This window comes from Gopherus flavomarginatus, chromosome 18 (genome assembly GCF_025201925.1).
Source record: "Gopherus flavomarginatus isolate rGopFla2 chromosome 18, rGopFla2.mat.asm, whole genome shotgun sequence".
Classification (NCBI taxonomy): Eukaryota; Metazoa; Chordata; order Testudines; family Testudinidae; genus Gopherus; species Gopherus flavomarginatus.
Genome location: NC_066634.1, coordinates 11,858,993 through 11,879,954, shown reverse-complemented (window position 1 = coordinate 11,879,954; position 20,962 = coordinate 11,858,993). Strand labels below are relative to the sequence as shown.

At 48.6% G+C, this 20,962-nt stretch overlaps 1 long non-coding RNA gene across 1 annotated transcript; it reads left to right on the top strand.

Annotated features, from left to right (window-relative positions):
* Window positions 1–225: 225 nt before the first annotated feature.
* LOC127036612 (uncharacterized) lies at window positions 226–3,697 on the top strand. The gene is made up of 2 exons (XR_007770190.1): window positions 226–1,220; window positions 3,447–3,697. It is a non-coding gene; the product is annotated as an uncharacterized LOC127036612 (long non-coding RNA).
* Window positions 3,698–20,962: the final 17,265 nt, after the last annotated feature.

The window sequence follows — 20,962 nt, the reverse complement described above, 5'->3', positions numbered from 1 at the left end:
TTGTCCTTGCCCTTGTGGACCTCCACTAGGTTACTTAACTCCATGAGGGAGAATGTTTCTGAGACACCTCTGATATTACAATCCTCATTGAGAATTTATCTGGTTCTACTGGTTGCTGGGGAACATGAGATGGTTTTACCCATACCCTGTTTGCAACTTCAAATTTGTTTAACTGGCAGTGCACTATGCCTCACTTATGAGACAATCCTGAGGCAGTGGAAAGAATGTTCTGCACAATCTTTTTCACTCATGTGCCCACTTGGGCAAATGTAAATCAGTTATTAGATACTCTCATGACAGAAGATGAAAGACAAAAAGTAAAAGAAAAATCTGCAGCTCATTTGAATGCACCTTGGCTAATTACTGACCCTAACTGGAATCCCAATAATCCAGCTCAAAAGACAAAGTTGGATGGATTTTTAAAAGCTGTTTTGAATGGTATTAGAGATGCAGGGGAGGCTACTCCAAATTGGAGCAAGGTGACTGCTTGTGTCCAGCATCCAGATAAGCACCTCTCTGACTTTTGTGCTCGACTGATTTGTGAAGTTAAAAAGCATGGGAATTTAAATCCTGAAACTGATCATGGAAAGGAGATGGTTAAAATGGTTTTCATGTCACAATGTGCAAAGGATATTGCAAAAAGATTTAGAGAGCATCCAGATGGTACGCAAGGGAAAAGTTTGTCTAAAGTAGTTAGCATTGCTACTAGAATGTTTAATGGGAAAGAGAAAAAGAAAGAAAAAGACATAAGGAACGGGTTAATTTAAAAATCATCTTGGCCCCGGGATGGAAGGAGGGGGTTGCTCTGCGTTCAGGGTCAGGAATCGGCGCGGACTGTGCTTGGTGCAGGGAGGGGCTGCTTTCGGCCCCAGCTGGCTGTGAAGGAAAAAATATAGACAGAGGCGAAGCAAAGGAAATACAAGTTACAGAACTGAAATTACATTTGCAAAGTTTAACTGTCCAGTAAGATCCAACAGAGTGCCTTTGTGACCCTGGAGTCGGTGTGGCTTGGTGACACCAAAGAAGCCACAGGCAGCCGACCTGGACTGGAATCTCTGAAAGAGACGCCGCAGGAGATTCCAGGGTGTAAAAGAACAGCCCTCCCAAGAGCAGAAGCATGTTGGAAATTCTGGACAAGCTGTATACAGGATAATCTCCCTTCCACCTCTCCCCCTCCTCTGAACATTATACACAGAAGTGGCCAGTCTGGACGTACGTGTGTAAGTATGAAAGGAGCTTCGGGCTTGGGGCATTAATATTTTCCTGAGTGATGTGAGAGCGTTCCCAACACTCTCCGTTGTTGTTTTATTATTTTATAAATGAAGCTTTAAAATTCAGTTATATGGTGTGTTTTCTTTATCTTCCCCCAACGATCCTGTAGTGTCAGCCTGATCATCTGACATGAGGGATAGATTGGTAACAGAAATTTGTCACAGTTTGGTGAGCAATTAAGAAGGGGGGAGCCCTGCAGAATTTACACCATCTATTTGTTTTACCCTTGTTATTTTGTGTTTGCTTTGCTTGGTACTGTTGGTGTTATATGCTGAGAACTGCATGAGTAAAAGTGAGTCCTAATAGGATAAGGAAACACTATCTGGTTCTGGTTCTGTTCTATTTAACCAGTTACTGTTGTTGTTTTTTTTCTCTGTTCATTTGGGTGTTAGGAGTGTGGGCGGAACTGAACCTCTCGTTCGTAATTCCTCGGAGTGGAAGCCATGTGTGTGAGAGAGTTCTGAGGTGGAATTAAGATCCTTCTGTCCCGTCTCCTGTAGCGGTCAGTGTATAGAAGTAGGAAAGTCTGGCTTAAATTGTAATTCCCTCTGCGCTCTATGTAATTCTCTTTTCTGTTTAAGTGTCAAACAGATGAATGAGTGTCTGGGTAAACCCTCTAAGAATAGTCCTTCAAATTATATGTTAAGTAAATGGCCTTTGCCCAATGGGCCATGTGTCTTCATCCAGGTGGCAAGCCTCATGAAGGAGGACTCGGGTAGTCTTGTAAGTAAGAATGTCTAAGGGAAGAGACCAGGAGGGGTGGGGGCTAGTTGAGAAGCCCACCCTCCTAGCTAAACTGGTAGTGGAACAAGTTGGTGCCTATGGAAGGGACGGTTCAGTGAGAAAAGCAGGATCGGGCCCAGGTGGGCAGGCAACAGACAGAGAGATTGGAAAACAGGTTGGAAAACTTTAAGGGTGTAGTGGAAGGAAGGAGTAAGTAAGTGTAAGCATGGGGATTTCAAATACCCAGGAGTTACTTGGAATGGTGATTTGAGTTGATAAAAGTGGCTGTTGGGAGACAAGCAAGTGATTTAAGGGAAAGTGAGAAGTTAACTCTGTAGTTGCTGGAGGAAACAGCAGTTGAACTTTGTAAAAATGCTAAAGAGGAAAGTTCTTGGTGTCTTTGAAATGAAATGTTTGTAAATAAATTGAGGCAAAGAAATTGTTAATTGCAATCATTTAGAATTTAGTTAAATTAGCTGAAGAATGTATATAGTGCTATGTAATTGAAATTTTATTAGGCTGTAAGGGCACTATAAGTAGTGATGTTTTCTTTCAGTGTTTGAAAGCAAGAGTTAAAAGTAAAAAGCAAGCCAGAAAGCATCTGTATTCATGCAAATTATCTAACTGATAAGGTAGGAGCCACTGAAACCTGGGCTGCCTATGAAACACATAAAATATGGGATAATTCCTCTGTTTTTCCTGAAATCAACAAGGGTATTTGTCTATTTTAAGCAATGATTGTCTGCCCAGAAGGGGTAGACCTCTGGTTTTTTTTTGTCTTTCAGATAATCAGAGAAAACTGATGCCAGCTAAACAGCATTCAACGTACCATGCATTTACTGGCACAATAGAAATTATGTTTTGTGTTCTATGTTCTGTCTTGTGGTGTTAGTCTTGTGGCCGGAATTTTTGTGTTTAATGTTTTTATAAAATAATCTAGTTTAAAATCAAACAAAAAGGTTAAATTAAAATGCAGATACTTGTTTTGTTCAACTTGGAATACAAAGTGTTTAGATAAATCAGGAGAATGTGATATACTAAAGTCTAATGCATTTCCTTAAGTAAGGAAAAGAAACTTTATTGGTCAAATTGTTAATTGCAAAAATTGTTGTTAAAATTTGCATACCAACAGTCTTTGAAAGCAAAGACATGAAAAGTTAACCCACTCCCCATATTGTACATGGGATCTTTCTGGCTACCTCAGATTTCTAGCCAGAGGGCTGGGGATGGTGGAAGGCTATTGGACTAGAGGTTGTATTGAGTGAACTCCTCAAAGTGGGTGTGCTTGTCCTGGCTTGTTGCTCGAAAGCTCTGTAATAAGGCTATTTTAGTAAAAAGTTATGTGTGGCATATATTGAATAATAAGACTAATGTACTGTATAATGACAATGTGTAGGTGTTCATTGTTGGGAAAAAGGTGTATAAGTAAAAAGTGAAAGTTTCCTTTGCAGGTTAAAAGAAGCCAAGAAGGAAAGAAGGACAAAGAACAGAATGAATTAACTGAAAAAAATAAAATAAAATAAAATAAAATAGCAAGCTCAGGCTATAGATAAGACACTGACTCCATTCAAGGACACTGCTCACAGGTAAGACTTGGTTAACAACCAGGAAAAGGAGAGCTTGAATTTGCCCATGCAGCTATGAGATCTGAAAAACACTGCCAGGCACTAATGAAATGTGTTAAGTTTCTTTTCTCACAGGTAAGGAATCGCTACCCAAAGACCCTAGCAGCCCTGCCACTCCTTACAACCAGGAGACGGGATTGATGTAAAGGTCCACCAACGAAAGACTGCCTTGGCTCCATGCTGGAAAGGCTCTTAAGTCCTGATGACTACCAACACCGCTGTGAAGTGCCAAAGACTGACTGCTTGGACCCAAGATTCACAGTGCAAAAAGACCCCTCCACATTGGGAGAATTCTCCTACTGATGATTAGCCTATTTCACCTTCTAGCTCCACTGTGCCTTCTGGACAGTAGGGAAAAAGTACAAGGTGAAGTGCTAGTAGCCTCTCCCTTATCCACTGACAGATCTACTGTGCCTTTGAATTTTTCTAGAAAAAGCAAAACCATTACAGGGTGATGTGCTAGTAACCTCTCCCCTATATGATGCTGCACCAAGACTGTTTTGGGAAAGAAGAAGGAACACTCACTCCACTGAAATTGCTAAAGTCCAGGAATTCCTGACTAGAAAGGACATTAAGAACTGACCCCGATGAAGAAACAAAGAATTGTACACTGGCAGAAAAAATTTGTGGGACCCATGCTTGGGAATGTGGTATTGATTGGATTTTGGGGTTTATTCTACAGGCTGTGCCCTGTGTTGTGGATAAATTCTTCAGCATGTATTGCTCTCTCTAATTGGATTTTAAATAACAAGTACCCGAAGAGTTTGTTCTGCCACTGGAAATTTTACCTGTATTGAAACCATTCCAGTGACTAATAATGTAACCCCCTCCTATGCTATTAATGTCAATGCCTTTTAAAAGTACCTGAAAATAGTTAAATAACAAATGTAATATAGTACTACACCAAGGAAAGATGGTATTAAATATCACTGAGGCTGGGAAGGCATTGCAGTGGGATCTAGTATGTTTGGAGATTCAGAATTTCCTGAATGACCAGCTGATGGCCATTTGGAGTGATCTTGAGTACCAGACTTGGCCCACTGCCCTTACAGACACATCAGGAGTACCATCTGATCTGTGGTCATGGAGATATACTAAAGACTTTCTGGGTGGAAGTGTAAACATTTACAGTGCTCCTTCCAAGCATTTGGACCGGGGGGTGTGGGCTTCCACATACCGAATCCTGACGGGTCCATGGGGAGGATGCACATGGGACTGGATTATTCACCGAAACATCTGGGAAATTAGACCACTTGGTATACCTAACTGATTTATAGTCAGTGCCCCAATCCCTTAGTTGTCAGACAAACAGGATTCCACTCTTTTGTCCGTGCACTCATTCCTGGATTGTGGGTGGCTAAGCTCAAGAGAACAGTTGTAAATATTTCCGCAGAGCTTGAAAAAAAACAGCTAATGCATTAATAGACGCTTTCCAAAAGTTGCAACGAAAGACTGATGAAGTAGCAGAAGTAACTTTGCAAAATAGACGTGTGCTAAATGCCATGAATGCTGAATTAGGGAGGGGCTTGTTATCGTATTGGGGAAAAATGTTGCTTTGCTGTTAATCACTCTGGCTTAATTGACAAAGATTTACAAGCTATTAAGAATGTTGCTGTTGTTTTCCATGCTATATCTCTTGATCACACTTTAAGTTTTAAGGACCTCCACTCAGACCTTGGGTCATGGTTTACTAGTCTCCCCCGTACAATTGTTAAATGGATATGTGTCCCAAGAGTTCCATTATGGTCCTCTAGGGACAAAGGGGGGATTGTTAGGCCTGAATAAAGATATAGCAGACAAAACCAGGTATGCCAACCTGACCAAAGTCAGGCTAACAGAGGTTTGTGGGTAATCCCTGAGTGGAAAACACTGAGAAGCAGCAGCATGTCTCACAAGCGCTGGGAAAAAGTGAGATAAGAGAGAAGCTGCATTCCTGGCATAGTACCAGATGTGCTGTGTTCGGGCAGCTCCTTTGAAGAACTGATAAGAGTCCTAGTTTCCCAGCCTCCTTGTTTTCGCTCCCTGGTTTTGTTCTTTGTTTGTTTTGAACTCCCCTACATTTCTAACTTTAGGCATGCATGTATACTAAAGGTGTCTAGTTTCTAGTTGTTAGAAGAAGGGGGTGGGTTGCTCCAGTGAATAATTTATGACGCGACGGAACTGTCTATATAGGCTTATACTAAGATGTAAAGAGCAGGCTGGTTCTGTCTGGAGACGAGCTGCTCTCTATTGATGCGTGCACTTGTCAATAAAGAGCTTTTGATCGGACCTTGCTGGTGTTGCCTGTCTCTCTCGCGGTCAGACAACGAACTTTGCCGTCTGGGGTAGAGTCCCTGACAATTACACAGACAAACCCCGGCATGTCTTGCTGACTCAATAGGTGTATCCCCTTGGTCCATAGGTTCATTGTACAGCTGATGACCCTCAATGGGCCATCAAACGTGCTAGGCAATGTTGATGCCAATATGTCTGGGGGTGTCACCCAGAAAAACTGCACAAGTCTGGAAATACGGATATACCTTACATATCTGTAACTCACAATAAAAGGTGATAGAAACATAGAAACAAAATTATCATACTTGGCAAATCATAACATTTTCACTGACACTTTACATGGCATACCTAGCATGATTCATTGCAATTTTATCAGATTATATTATTTTATTATTAATACCAAAGTGTCTCACAATTTAATGCAGTCTCACACTTGCTAAACTAGTGAATTCCCAGGACCAGTTCCCCAGGTCCTTGAAGATGCCAAACATTGTGCTTATGAGGGATTGAAATACCCACATATCTGCTGGGAACACACACACAGACACTGTGTCAATCTGTACCCCTGTGTTCACTCTTCTAGAAAATTATGATCAATTTTGTACCCAGTATGGCTTGTGAGGTATCATTAGAAAACGCATAACCTACTGAATATTATCCTCCTGTTAAAATGTGTAGTAACACTGTATATAAAATTGTGAGATTTTACAGTATGATATTACTGAAAAAGTTACAGTTCTGGGGAACACCCACAGACCAGTTCCTCAGAGACAGCAAGGCAAACAGCTGGTCAAACAGCCATTCTCCTGCAGGGGGAAGGTGTGAAGACATTAAGGGCTGGTCTACACTACGGGGGGAAATCGATCTTAGATACGCAAATTCAGCTATGTGAATAACGTAACTGAAGTCGAATATCTAAGATCGGATTACTCACCCATCCTCACCACGCGGGATCGATGTCCGCGGCTCCCCCTGTCAAATCAGCAACTCCGTTGGGGTTGGTGTTGTTCCGGAATCGATATAAGCGCGCTCGGGGATCGATATATGGCATCTAGATGAGACGCCATATATCGATCCCCGAGCAATCGATTTTAACCCGCCGATACGGTGGGTAGTCTAGATGTAGCCTTACATTCCATCACAGGGACCTATTGAGGCTGTTGTGGAAAACGACCACAGGATTAATATTTGAATCAGCTCAGCCTGAGGCTCTTTTCTTGGTTACAAGCACGCAGGGGGTGACAGCTATTGGAATACTGTTTCCGAGCTAAAAATCACACAAGCCTTTTACAGCTTAAAACCACAAACAATGACACATACATTGCACGTTAATTTCCTTATTTGGACTATATTGCAAAATATGATGCAGGTCAAAAGCAAGCTGAACAATCAGTTTTCCATATTTGGCCTTTCCTGATATTTTTATTACACCTGGTGATATGGCAGCAAGACTCTCCATGTCTCAAGAAATGTCACTACCAACCTAGGCCATTTTCACATGCTGGGGTGCAATCCAGATCAGCGAGGAGTTGTGTCATCTGTAATCCTGGGTGAGATTCAGTGTTCTGCTGCTGGATACTCCCAGCCAGCGTTCAAGGACGCACTGAGTGTCTGTATGATAAGTAACCCTGGACTGGCAGCTCTGACTCCAGCCGCCTGCTTGTTACACCCCAAGCACATTCTGGTTTGGGTAGAGAAGGCTCAGGGTTTGAGAGAAGGCTGGGAGTAGGAAGCTTCTGTTCATTATGCTGGACCTAACCCCAGTTTTACTTGAGTAAAGAGGAGATATTTGACATTGTGTGATGCTGCTCCTGTGCTCTGTTCCCAAAGTGTTCTGCAGCAGAGGAGGGTCTCTGGTAGTATGTATGTTACTGGCTTATTGGGGTGATGCTGAAACAGGACAGGGTACAGATGGCATTGTGGGGGTGGCATGAACCTTCACTCTTCATTTCCCCTTCCAAGAACAGAAGGGACAGGAATCCTTACCCAGCAAGACCATCATCTCATAGTTCCCCTGCATGACATCTCTGTAGATGGCTCTCTGAGTGGGGTCCAGCAGAGTCCCCTCTTCCCTGGAGAAATACACAGCCACCTCCTCGAAGGTCACCGGCCCCTGAAAGAGCAGGAGTCCAATACTCAGTACCTGCTGACCCACTCACAACCCCATTATTCACCGAACAGCAGCACCAGGGAAATGGAAGCTCCGGGAGGCACATGTTAACAGAGTCCCACCCCACCTTGCTTACAGCAGCCAGGAGGCATCAGAGGGTAGAAAGAGAGAACCTTTGTGTCTCCCATCTGACAGACAGAAGCAGGGTCTTCACATTTATCACATAGCTACTAGCTAGAGCTTAATATAGGAGATGGGGCTGTCTCTGGACCCTGATAGTGGCTCCCTGGTAGGAATCCAAGCACTCTCCAAATAAAATATGTGGAAGAAAGGGGAAGTCAATCATAAAGAATAGAAGTTAGAAGGTCAGAATTGTAGTGCCCATTAACAAAGGTTTAGAGAAAATAGAGCCTATCAAACTAACGGGATATCCTTATTGGATGAGATCAAAAGTTTGGTTGCAGCTAATAGTATTGATGTACTATACCTAAACTTCCGTAAGGGACATGACTTGATTAGCACAATATTTTTACTAAAAAAAACTAGAATGATACAAAATAAACACGGCATACATTAAATAGATTAAAAACTCTGATAGTAAATGGGGAACCATGATCGAGTGGATTTCTTTCTAGCAGGTTCCTGCAGGGATTGGTTCTTGGCCCTGTGCTATTTAACATTCTTATCCATGACTTAGAAGAGAGTACAAAATCATCACTGATAAAGTTTACAGTTGCCACAAAGATTGGGATTGGTGGTAATTAATGAAATGTCAGCAGATTCAGGCTCCATCACTGAGAGTCTGGGAAGTTGTCCCAGCCCTGGCTGGAGGGTTATTTCCTGTTCCACAAGGAGGGGAAGTTCCATTCCCAACTCCTGTGCCTTGAAATTAGGACCTATCTGACACTACACCCCCATATTCATCATAGTGGTATGATTATAATATGATTAGGACATAATTATGATCTATTTTGTAGAAGATGCATCATGTGTGGTGTCACTGGAAAAGTTCTGATTTGCTGAATATGATTATCCTATTTGTGTGCACATATCATGTTCGTATCTGAAGTTATGGATATTGACTCTGTATCTGTATTTCAAATGTGCTTACTCTGGGTAACACCCACAATGAGCCTTTCAGGTACAACAATGAAGAAGCCAGACAGTGCTGATGGCTCAACAAAGACGATGGACTGTGGAAGAGCTTAGCCTTCCTGTGAATGTTTCAGCCAGCCTATGAGTCATGGCTACTGTGACTCAGCAGGGCCTGTGACCAGACCACATGACACTAAACTCCATTTCAGTACCTGTATTTTTCCACAAACTGGACTAGGAACTGAGTTTGGAACAAAAGGTTCCCACCATATGGAAAAGCTACATAAGGTGGGGTGTGACATCATCTCTTGGCCTCATTCTCCACACAAGAGAACTTCTGGAAACACCTGAGAAACAAAAACGGATGTGGGGGAAGTGCTGCTCCCAGGATCAAGAGATTTCTAGCTTGTGTATGGAAACTTGGGGGACTGCTTGTACCATCAGTCAGGGTGAGAAATTGCTAATTCAAATTCTATCCATCTAGTATGTTAGGCTTAATCTGAGTTTTGGTTATTTGCTAAATAATCTGCTTTGATCTGTTTGTTATCACTTATAATCACTTAATCTATCTTTCTGCAGTTAATAAACTTGTTTGATGCTTTATCTTAACCAGCGTATTTTGAGTGAAGTGTCTGGGGAAAATCTCAGCTTGTTGTGCACATCTGTCCCATATCGAAGGGAAGGGGAACTACATTAATGAGCTTGCATTATAGAGATCCCTGTGCACTATAAGATGGTATCATTCTGGATTTATACTACAGCAAGTGTGCAAGGTTGGGGAGTGGGAAATTGGCTCTTGTCTTCTATCTGTCCTTGAGTGGCTTAGGTAACGCACTCAGGTAGCTTAGTTGGCTGCATGGCGCCACCTGCTGTTGTGTTGGGTGATAACAGGCCCTGGAGAGGCTGGCGAAATCTCCAGCAAAGCAGTGTGAGAAGGGCCAGCCCAGCGTGAGGGTTAGAGGACACAGCAGTTCCCAGAAGCTCCACAAACTGCCTCCTGGGGGTGACAACCCATCACGCCCTACACTACACAAGTCTCAGCAGGTTTGTCACATGCTGTCCCCTCCCTTTCTCCACCCGAGATATTTCCTGCTTCCCACCACCTCTAGCAATTCCCACCCTCTTATGCATTTACTGCTCCTCAACCTCCAAGCAGAGCCCGCCACCCTGATAATCTCTTACCTGAGCCAGCTCCATTGCAGCCATTTCCTTGCCCCTGGGAGGACGAGATGATCTGCAGCGAAACATGGATGTTATTCTCTGGCCTGCCGGGGTGAAAAGGGCAAGGTGTGAGAATTCAGACTAGGCTTTTGTCCATTCCACAACCCGATTCCCCCCAGCTTTTCCCCTGCTAATGCACATTCTAGGTTCTAGCACACTGTGAAGCACAGAGTGACCTTATTCCAGTACAGGCCTAGCCCCCTCCCACCAGGGTGTAACCCTCTGACACGTGGGGAAACCCTCCCAGTAACAGTCTCTCTCTTACACGTATCAAGTTTGCGGACAACACCAAGCTGGGAGGGGTTGTAAGTGCTTTGGAGGATTGGATTAAAATTCAAAATGATCTGGACAAACGGGAGAAATGATCTGAAGTAAATAGGATCAAATTCAGTAGAGACAAGTGCAAAGTACTCCACGTTGGAAGGAACAATCGGAGGCCAGAGAAGAGCAGAAAGAAAGGAGTCACTTTGGGGGATTCTCCCTGTCATTGTCCCCAAGGCAGCTGTCTCAGGTTTACAAAGGTGTTTCATGTTCCAGCCTTTGTACAGTCTCTCCTGGGAGTGCCCCTTTCATGGACTGGGCCTAGTTTTAGTTTTTGGTAGTTAACAAGCTTGGTTTATTGTTCATCTAACCAGTATGTGTGGATTGAAGTGTGTTGGAAACTCTGTTTGGGATAACAAGCTGGTGCATGTCATTTTCCGCTGATGAAATGACAGACTTCATATGAGCTTGGGTCGTTCAGTAGCGTGCTGGACAGTGCAAGATGCACATTTCTGGGGGAAAGTTGGGCACTTGAGAATTTGCTGGTTTTCTCCTGAGGTGTAATTCATGAGTGGCTCTCTAGCAGCACTCAATACTGTGTAGCTGGGAGTGAGTTACATGCTGGAGACTGTGTGTTAATTGGCCAAGAGGGGCTGTTCTCGTGGGAAAACAGTGGAAAAGGCACCCCATGCTGGAGGACTGAGGGGACAGCTATTTAACAGTCCAGATTGTACTCTGGGTAACATCACAGACACTCATTATGACAGAGCCTCTTACAACACAGAGAAAGTAAATCCATGTCCCAGAAATCGAAGACTCCAGACAGAGGGCAAGTGTCCCTGGCACTGCTTCTTGCTGACAGAGAGGTTCAGAGACAGTGCGAGAATCCTGGGGAAGCTGGGAACAGGAAGCATGGGCTGGCGGGGTTCGGTGGAGAAAGGGAACAGGAAGGGCAGGGATATTACTGAATCCAGGATCTTAGCAGTACTAGATGACAGGATAGCACATAGTGCAGCCCATTGGAAAACACAATCCCAACTATACATACAAAATGATGGGGTCTAAATTAGTTCTTTCCACTCAAGAGATGGATCTTGGAGTCACTGTGGATAGTTCTCTGAAAACATTCACTCAATGTGCAGCAGCAGTGAAAAAAAGTGAACAATGTAGGAAATAATTAAGAAAGTGATAGATATGACAGAATATCTCATAGATCATATTTGTAAAAACAGCAAATAAATCCATGATACACCCACATCTTGAATACTGCATGCACATGTCACCCCATCTCAAAAATAGATATATTGGAATTGGAAAAGGTTCAGAAAAGGGCAACAAAAATGATTAGGGGTATGGGACAGTTATGCCAGACCTAACCCCCAGTTTCACTTGAGCAAACAGCAGATATTTGACACAGTGCAATACGGCTCCTGTGCTCTGTTCCCAAAGTGTTCTGCAGCAGAGGAGGGTCTCTGGTATTATGTGTGTCACTGGCCTATTGGGGTGATGCTGAAACAGGACAGGGTACAGATGGCATTGTGGGGGTGGCGTGAACCTTCACTCTTCATTTCCTTTTCCAAGAACAGAAGGGACAGGAACCCTTACCCAGCGAGGTCACAGTCTCATAGTTCTCCTGCATGACATCCCAGTAGAGAGCTCTCTGAGTGGGGTCCAGCAGAGCCCACTCTTCCCTGGTGAAATACATAGCCATCTCCTTGAAGGTCACCAGCCCCTGAAAGAGTAAGAGTCCAACACTAAGGACTTGCTGCCCCACTCACAGCCCCAATATTTGTGGCAGAGAAGAGTGAATCAAATGGAAGCTCTGGATGGATCATAGTCAGGAGAGTCCCACCTCGACCTGGCTCAGAGTATCCAGCAAATGCCAGGGTGAGGGGATGAAGAGAGAGCCCCTTAGCTCTCCCAGCATATCCATCACTCCCCTACTAGCCACTGACTGATACAGGAGATGGAGCCCCTAGCAGGGTCCAGGGAGAGCTCGCTGGTAGGATGCCCAACACCCTCCTCATTGTGAGGAGCGGGATATGAAGGGAGAGGCAGCTCCAATAAGCCTGACTCATGGGTGTCCCCTTTATATCTCACAGCAGCTGATGGTTAATGAGGTCAGGCTCCAGCACTAGGAGTCTGGTCAGTTTGACTAGCTCCATGTAGGTGGGTTATTTTCTCTCTTCATAAATTAGGGCATTTCCACCTCCAAACCTCCTGGGTCTGTTCCTAGAATCTAGGCCACTTAGTAAATAACTCCCAGCAGGTCTGCCACACCCTGGCCTCCTCCTTTCCCCACGCTGTGAATTTCCTGCCCCGCTCCAACCTCCAAACCAGACTCTGCAAACCTTCCCACCTCTGGTGTATTTGCTCTCCCTTTCCTCCAGCAGGAACCCACCAGCAACCCCCCGATAATCTCTACCTGGACTGACTCCACTGCAGCCATTTCTCTTCCCTGTCCCACGCCAGGCTGGGATGAGCTGGAGCAAAACATTCTGCAGCCTGTCTGGGGGAGAAGGGCAGTTGTGGGCGTTTCAGAACCGGTTTTAGTTAATTTCACATCACAATTCCCCCAGGCCCTTTCCCTGCAGACAGACACCCTAGATTCTGTCATGCTGGGAAATGCTCAATCTGTTTATTACAATTTAGACCTGGCCCCTCCTGCCAGCCTAAGTCCACAGACACATTTTTAACCTCCCTTCTCTCTCCTCTCACCCCTTCTCTGAACACAAGGCTAGAAAAGAGCAGATCCAGAGTCACTGTGGGGGATTCCCTCAGACACTGACCCCACGGCAGCCACACCCCAGCAGGGGGAATATGGAGTCAGGAACTGGCTTTTGCTCTGTCTGATCCTTGTTTTGTTCACTGGAAAGTGGTTCTGCCCCAGGATGCAGCAATACATGTGTCTGGGTGGACTAGAGAGCTGGAAATCTCTCCCCCACATTCATTTCTCCCACTGCCCCTTTCAGTCTCTCCTTCCCCTGTCCTCTCTCCCTGCCCCTCTGGCTGGGATAGTCCCATTCCTGGGGGCTTTGCTCTCCCATGGCTGGATTTCCTCCTGGCAACCGCTAATGGGAGGAGAAATGAGGTGGTGTTGTTTGTGCAGAGTCACTTTCTTGCCAGACCCTAGGACATTCCCTGAGGTCTTTCAGTTACCTGGAGACTCTGGCTCAGAATTTAGTAGTAACAGGGCCCAGGACTGCCCTAGGGGGCTAGGACCAGCTGCAGAAAGTCATCCCCTGGGCCGGGCAGAGAAGAAGCTTTAATTAAGGTCACTTCCCAGCACAGAGCCCCACTGGGGGAGCAGCAGCTGCCAAGCCTGGTCTCCCAGATCACAATGGAGGCTGCAGCATCTGACCCAGGAAGCTGAACCCCAATATCCTGAGCAGAGAGGGACGGAGTGTATGAGCAGCTTCCCTCCTTTAGCTCTCTGGGGAGAGCAGCTAATGGGAGCCCCTCCTAACAGGGAGAATGGCTGATCTCATTTGACGCACTGTCCATCTGGAATCACTCCTTGTCTTTCCATACAGTGACTCTGGATTAACAACGGTCTCAATGACACCGGATTTCAGAAAGAATGAGTTCAGAACGCTGTGGAAAAGACCATCGTGTGGCAGTGCTGACTCCCTTCCCACCTCCCTCACCCCCGCAGATCTAGGACAAGGACTGGGGGCAAAAATTTTCCAAACGGAACCGAAAGTTCCTGCAGTTTTCAAAAGAGGAGAAAAGTAAATTCTGTGAATTCACACTAACAGTGTTTGCTAAGTGGACAGAAAGTTATCACAGTGACAGGGCACGTGACTGGGGAATGGACTTGGTGACCTGGTGACTAGGAGCCAGGACTCTGGTACAAGTTGACCAGAGAGAAGGATCATGGTTAGCAGCAGCCCCCAGACACCCCTTAGTACCCAGAGCCCAGACCCCCCAGCCAGGGGCCCCAGACACCCCCCAGCCAGGATCCCATCAGATATTCCCTGGGACGCAGCCCCCAGAGTCCCTGGCCAGGGACCCCAGATACCCCTCAAAGCCCCACCGGCCAGAGAGCCCTCACCACACCATGATTGCCAGGTTGGGAATCCCAAAGGGTTCCCCCCCACCAAGAGCCCCCAGCAGCCAGGGACCCCCTCAAGGGACCCCCCCCCCACTGGGAACTCAGTCCCTCACTGCCTGCCTAGGAACTTCCCCACCCTCCAGAACGATCTACCCTGACATTTGCCTGGGACCCCCTCCTCTGCCCAGTGTGACCCCCTGATGCTTTACAGTGCGACCCATCACTCTGCTTCCCTGGCATGCTCTCACCTAGTGCCAGGGATCCCCTCCCCCAGCTCTGTGCACTGGGCATGGCAACAAAACCAGGAACCAGCGGGGGAAGCACAGACAGAGCCCCTGGCACAGAACCAGGCTCCCTCTAACCCTCTGTCCCGCCTCCCCAAGAGACACCCACCCCCACTGTTCTGCAGCCACCAGGCCTCCAGCGATACCCACCTCCAGGACCCATAGCCTCAGGGATGGGCACATCAGAACCACCACCCCCGAAAACCCCAAACCTCCACAACCCACCAACCTGACTAGGGTACCCCCTGCCCAGCCACCCAGAGGCCTCCCCCTACCACTATGCCCCTTCAGCTGCAATCTCCCCACACAGACACCCTCCCTGCCCCTGCAAGTGTTACCTCACAGAGTGTGAGAAGTGGCTAGAAAGTTAACACCACCTCCTGCTGGCCAGTCACACAGGCAGAGGGAGCCTGGGGAGTGCTTCTTTAACAGGAGAATGGAAGGCCTGGAGGGTAAGAAAGATCCACGGGCTGTCACTAGCAAATAATAGCCACCATGGATCCACCCCAGAGGCGGCTGCATCTTAGCACATTGGGAAACAACCCATCATATTCAATTAGAAATAAAACAACTAGAGAGAAGTGGGGCAAATGTTTGGGGTATTTTATATCAATCTCTGACACACGCAGAGAGAACCCTGTCACAAACGACATTTGATAACATGAGAGAAAACCACCAAGATCGGAGGGGATTTGATGTTGCTATTAAATAACTAGTGGAAAAGGGGGACTGTTGGACTGGATTTTATATGACTGTCCAATACATAAACAGAATGTGATGCTCCCCCCCGGCCACGGGGCAACCATTCACGTGAGCAGCTCAGAGCCCTTTGAGGAGCTGATTTAAGGGCGGGGGGGGGGCTGGAAGACTCCCTGGACAATGGAAGGGGGCCGCAGGGGAATTGGGAAATGGGGTCTGGGCAGTCTCCATGGGGGATGTGCTCCTCCCTTCCCTTCCCTGCCCTGGCAGAGAACGGGAACCTCATCCCATCCCACTCCAGTGGGAGCCATGTTCTGGGGAATGACCCAGGGCAACAATTTCCCACCCAAACAAGGACAAATCGCTGCAGATAAAATGGGTGGGAAAATCCAACCCCCATCGGAGTGATTTTATATTGACCTTTGAGAAGTATGGAGAGAAAAGGGAAAATCAGAGGCAATTAGAGAGCTGATCATTGGCGGGGGGGAGAGGAGAATCTCCCTGGATTTTATAGCCACGTGTGATAATGAGAGAGAAAAGGGGAAATCTTGAGAGAATGTGTGTGTGGGAGGAAGTGGCAAAAACAGGGACAGGATCCAGTTAACTCACCTCCCTCCCACCCCGGGAATGTCCTGGCTGCACAGAGACAGATCTACCCCCCCACCCCAGTGACCTCCCCCCCCTGCAACTCCGGTTTCTCCTCCCCCTTCGACACCTCCGCCCTCACACCAAAGGGAGGGGCTCTGCCAGCGCCTCCCCCTGAGCTCAACTCCTGCTCCTCCCCCCAGCCCGGATTGTGCCCTTTAGACCCCCACGAGCCCTGCCTCCAGCTGCCTGACCCTCCCCGCCCATCAATTTCCTGCTCTGCGCCCGCCCCCCCCACGCTCCCTGTTAGTTCCCCGCCCCGCTCCAGCCCCGCCCCCAGCGCCCGGCGGAACGTTACGGCTGGTCCGGGCAGGGGGAAGGGCAGCGGCTTCAGCGGCTGTTACTGGGCATGCGCAGTGCCCGGGAGTAGCACATTGCTATGGGGAGGGATTTAATACACCGCCCCCCCCCCGCCTGGCCCGGGGTCCGCCCCTCCCCCCCACACGACGGCCGGGCCCCGGCCCCCCCATCCCAGCGGGGCGGGCGGGCGGATCCTCCTGCAGCTCCACTGGGGCCGAGGCGCCTTCAAGGCTTCTCCCAGGCTCCCTGGGGCAGAGTCACTTTCCTGCCCCCCAGCGCCTCTCATTCCCCGGGGGCTCCGGGTCACAATGTCCCACCGCCCTTCCCCCGCCTGCAGCTCCGGCTTCTCCCCTCCCGCCCCCGCCAGCCACACCAAGGGGAACCCCCGGGCCCCAGTCTCTGTCCCCACCTGGGTCCCAGCGGGGCCGGGGGCAGATCCTGGCTGCAGCTGAGAACAGCGGCTCCGCTCTGGCTCGGGCAGCTCCAGCGCTGCTGGCAGCACGTGGAGAACCAGGAAGCAGCTGTTCAGCCCGGGCTCCGCGTCACAATGTGCCAGAGCCCCGCCCCCAGGAGCTGCCCTGCCCATGGGCTGTGCCAGAGCCCCGCCCCCAGGAGCTGCTCCGCCCCTGCTCTGTGCTGGAGCCCCGCCCCCAGGAGCTGCCCCGCCCCTGCTCTGTGCTGGAGCCCCGCCCAGAGGAGCTGCCCTGCCCCCGAGCTGAGCCAGAGCCCCGCCCCCAGGAGCTGCCCGCACCTGGGATGTGTCAGAGCCCCGCCCCCTGGAATTTCCCCATGTTGGGTCTCTGAGCTTTGTTCTCCTGCCACCTTCTTCCCAGCACCCCCTGCTCCCTTCCTGTGTCTGCAAACACCCCCCCTCCCCCGGGGCCGGCTGCAGTGCTCGCTGAGGCTGACTCCAGTGGCTGAAGTTGCCTCCATCTCTGCTTCACCTGGAGGGGGAGAGACAAAGAGAGGAGATGGTCCCAGGGTGTGAAACCAGAATCAGGGGGCAAGGAAAGAAGGACTGTTTGGAAAGGTGGGGTTTTTTGTGGGGCGGGGGGGTGAGCCAGAGGGATTCAGAAGAAGTTGGGCAGCAGAGGCTCAGGGAAATTGAGGGGAACCTCCTGGGTGTCTCAGTGTTGCCCAGGCTTTGTACAGCACCTTGCATAATATGGGGTCTGATCTCAGTCATGGTCTGTGCAGCACCTGGGAGCCCTGATGTCTGTTTCCTGATCACAGGCTCTGGGAATGGAGAGAGGGAAACCTCAGCACCTGAAGGTTAATGCAGGCCTGTGTGCAACCCCTGCTAGGGTGATCCGACAGCAAATGTGAAAAATTGGGATGGGGGTGGGGTTAATAGGCACCTATATAAGAAAAAGACCCAAAAATCGGGACATCTAGTCATGCTAGTCCCTGCTGTTCTCATAAGGGGTCGGCTTAGAGAGGGTTTGGCTACACTTGCAGCTGTCCAGCGCTGGGAGTTAAAGCTGTCTTCCTACAGCTGTTTAGGGAAAGCGCTGCAGTGTGGACACACTGACAGCTACCAGCACTCTGTCATGGCCACATTTGCAGCGCTGTTGGGAGTGGTGCATTATGGGCAGCTATCCCAGCATTCAAGTGGCTGCAATGTGCTTTTCAAAAGAGGAGGGTGGGGTGGAGTGTGACACGGAGCGTGGGGGAGACAGAGCGAGTGGATTTTTGGAGCTGACACTGTGTCATCTCCCTGCCTGGCAAGTTCAAGCCTCCTCCCCCACCCCTCTCTCATTCACTAAATGCAAATAGCCGCCTTTGTTCTTTTCCTCACAGACCAGATAAGCCGCTGATCCAAAACAGACCCCCCCTCCTGCGTGCCCACCCGGCTGCTTCTCTCCTCAAGCAAACACCAGCTGTGGGTGTTCCAAAGGGATCCCCCTGCCTCTGCTCATTCACTGCAAACAGTAACTGTGTTTGGTTTTTAGATAAGCAGCTTCGGGAGCCTTGAGCTCACAGCAAAGCAAACAGAGGCATCACACCAAAACAAAGAGCATTATCTCTACTTAAAAGCATTGTGGGAAGGTTCTGGAGGTCAGTGACAGCATAGTAAGATTAATCACTGTTTACACTGGCACCCCAGCGCTGCATCACCAGCTCTGTTCTCTTTATTCCTCTCGTCGAGGTGGAGCACATGCAGCGCTGTAGCCAGAGAGATACAGCGCTGTATGTGCCTTGCCAGTGTGGACGGGGTGTAAGTTACAGCGCTGTAAAGCCACCACCTGCACTGTAACTCTCCAGTGTAGCCAAGGCCTGAGTTGTAGTAATAATAGCAGCCAAGAATCCGGTGGCACCTTCTAGACTAACAGACGTATTGGAGCATGAGCTGTCGTGGGTGAATACCCACTTCGTCAGATGCAACAATAGTCCCATATGGGCTAGTGGTCAGGATTCCTGGTTTTCACCCAGGTGGCCTGGGTTCAACTTCTGGTGTGGGAAGAGTGCAGAGCTTTTGCCCAGAGTGGAGGCAGGAAATGAAAGGAACAGGAAGGGATCCTGCCAGCAGTGGAGTTAGACAGTGTATGGAGTGGACCCCAGAAGTGGGGGTGGGGCAGTGGTTTGGGGGGAGATGAGGGAAGGATCCCAGCAGTGCGGGAAGTTGACAACCTGGAGAGCACAGGCCTGGAATGGGGACCTGGAAGAGTGAATGTGTCCCTCTAAACCCATCAACTGCAGACTAGGCAGGCTTGGAAGAATTGTGTATTTGTTGGTAAATGTCAATTTCTGTGTAAACACACAACCCAATGGCAAAATATTTCCATCAATAATCATCAAAATTGACAGATGGGCAAAGTAAGAAACATGCTGCTTGAGAACTTATCATGTTGTAGGAGCAGCAGTGATCTGTATGCTCTGTATAACTTGTATGCTCAAAAGGTCTGTTAAACTCCCCCAGCTTGTGTCCTTTCCCGCTTTGAATGCCTGTGAAGTGGCTTTCCCACTCTCCTTTGTACCTCCAGTGAATGCCCTTCACCCGGCCCATCTGGCCAGTGGTTCGCTGTGTTACATTCTATTGCACCTCAGGGAGACTGATCTTCATCGCACCGTCCATCGCTGCGCTGTGGGACACTTACCTTAAAGGATCCTGACATCTCCACTGCCAGGCCTGTCCTGGGAGCGTGAGTATGAGTGTGACACCCTCCCCCAACCCTTCTTTTGAGCTTAGCTATCAAGCTAATAAATGTGCTGCTTTCTGCCAGACTCTGGGGGGGAGGGGCATTATTAGTCCTCTCTAAGCTTACTAACTGACCCAATTTTGGGTAACACAAGCAACATTGTTTGATCTGTTATTGTACCAAAGGGGGAGATGGTTGTCTATAAAGGAGGGTGAAGACTAAATGCCTCTGATGAGAATGGGATTTGAACCCATGCAGGCAGAGCATAATGGGGTAGCAGTCCATCACCTTAACCACTCGGTCACCTCATCTGAGCTGTGAAAAAACGGACAGGAGGAGAAATCTAAGGCCGGCAGAGATAGGGACACTAAGGAGTTTTTAAATACTAAGCGAAAGCAGGGTCTGAATGAGCTCCCCTCTCTCACCTAGTGAGGAGCTGGGGAAAGACTTCAGGAACAGACCGTGTTTGCATAGACACACCTACTCTGCCTAGCTATGCAGCATGATGGGGCCGCTTCCCCAAAATGACCAGTTTGGGATGGTCTTGGGTTACAAATGACTTTAGGATTGAGTGGAATGAAATGTTATTCTCCTTCCTGTATGAGTGAAGGGCAGCAGAACATACCTAGTCCGTCCTGATGGAGGGGTAGGTGAGTGAGGAATAGCTTTTATTGGACTGCAGAGAAGTGATTGAGGACGTCACCCTAAACCAGTGGTCCCCAAACATTTCACATTGTGCCCTCTTAGCCATGGCTGTGGCCCCTCGGAAGCCACGGTCAAGAACCGGGGCTGGGAGGAGTGGGGCTGTTGCTTGCTGGGGTGAGGGGTGCGGACAGGGGTAAAGGGGTCGACGCCGGGCTGGGAGCCAGAGTCTCAGGCTGAGGGTGGGGTTGGGGAAGAGCTGTGGCAGAGTGGTGCTCCCTCCCTGCCCTCTATGTGGGCTGGCTCAGGTCCTGAGGTGCCCCCATGAATGTTCCTCTGTGTCCCCCTAGGAGTCGCACCCCACATTATGGGGACCACTGAACCCTACTCGCTAAGCCGGGGCTAGTGATGCCAAACCCCCGGGAAAGGGAGAACAAGTGTGGGGGTCCCAGCACCAGAACCATGCCCCTACCTTCTGTCTGTGGCTCTACCCCCTTCCACCCATGGCCCCATCCACTGTCACTTCTGTTCCACCCCTTCCCCCACCAGCCCCACCCTATCACTCCTTTACCCCTGCCTCGCTGTGGCCCTGAGACCAGAGAAGCTCTGTGCCCCTG